The sequence below is a fragment of the Lontra canadensis genome, unplaced genomic scaffold (genome assembly GCF_010015895.1).
Source record: "Lontra canadensis isolate GAN:19392208 unplaced genomic scaffold, GSC_riverotter_1.0 scaffold4, whole genome shotgun sequence".
Taxonomy (NCBI): Eukaryota; Metazoa; Chordata; class Mammalia; order Carnivora; family Mustelidae; genus Lontra; species Lontra canadensis.
In genome coordinates, this window is record NW_022630998.1 from 35639582 (window position 1) to 35640845 (window position 1264).

Genomic DNA, 1264 nt, shown 5'->3' on the forward strand with positions numbered 1-1264 from the left:
CCCCTGCTTGTGCTCCCTCCTCCTGCCTCAAATTAAATTAAATTAAATTTAAAAAAAAAAAAAAAAAGAAAGAAATGGCTCCTGCTGTTAAAGAGTTACATAGTAAGGAGAGAGAGTCTTGGCCAGAAAGCCCAACAGGCCTGGGTTAAATCTTGGCGCTATCACTTGTTCACCAGGGGACTGACTCTGTCCCTCATCTACAAAATGGGGACAATACTACCTACCTTATAAGAATGTTATATTCAAAGGACTAGAAGGCCTCGCCTCGGGGGCCCTCCTCAAAGGTGCTTTGTACTTGGTGGAGGACGGTAGGAAGCTGTGGTTTGCCCGGAATCCCCAGTGAAATTGTAGAGAATGACAAAGGCCTGGGAAAGACTGGCAAGGAGAGCAAGGGGCTTAGGGCTTTCGGATTTGATGCGAAAGATAACCGGGGCCAGGCAGGCCTGATACAAAGGTTCTGGCGGCGGTCGGCTCTCGGCAACTGCAACACAGCCCGGGAAATCGGGAGGTGGGAGGGTCTGGGAAATCCCGGGAGGGAGCTTGGGGCAATGATTCCCAGCTGCTCCGGCAGGCTGCAGAAACTAGTTCGACCCTGCTATTTACCATTTGTGAGCTTTCATTAGCATTTGAAGGAAGAGTGCACAGAATGCCTGCTGAGCCTTTACAGCTGCACAAAAGCTAGCCAGCTGGCCGTGGGGGCGGGGAGCGTGAGGGCTCTGTGAGCAGCCGGGTTTCCTGGATCCAGACCTATCTTGCGTACCAGACTCCACAAGGCGCTGAGTTTCTTTCTATCCCGGCTACATAAAAAGTCCCTTCTAGTTACAAAACTCCCCAAGTTCTCAGCTACCTCAGTGATCGATCCAATATAGAAAGCATAGAGATTTTATAAAGAAAAAAAAAAAACATTGTAATAGGAATGTGTGACATGTTGAATTATTTATTTTGATTTTTATATATGGAATGCTTAACGAATTAGCCTGTCTTCCTATCACAGGGGCCACGCTAAACTCCTCTGTATCATTCAGATTTTTAGTATATGTTCTGCTGAAGTGAGCACATGTTGAGTTATTAACTCACTTTCATTATTTCTTATGAAATAGAGACCAGTATTGCCCTTGGGTTAGAAATAACATGTTTCAGAAACACGTTCAGACACAGATTCCAAACTCCTAAACTTACAGGGGCCACATTCCTTGAACCACTGTGTGCCTGAGTTACCAGAAGCTTCCCTGAATGTTTGCACTCTAAGAAGAAATTTGGTATT

General features: G+C 45.8%; 1 non-coding gene across 1 annotated transcript; it reads right to left on the minus strand.

Moving 5' to 3' along the window:
• Positions 1-949: 949 nt before the first annotated feature.
• LOC116863979 lies at positions 950-1057 on the minus strand. The gene has a single exon (XR_004381883.1). It is a non-coding gene; the product is annotated as a U6 spliceosomal RNA (small nuclear RNA).
• Positions 1058-1264: the final 207 nt, after the last annotated feature.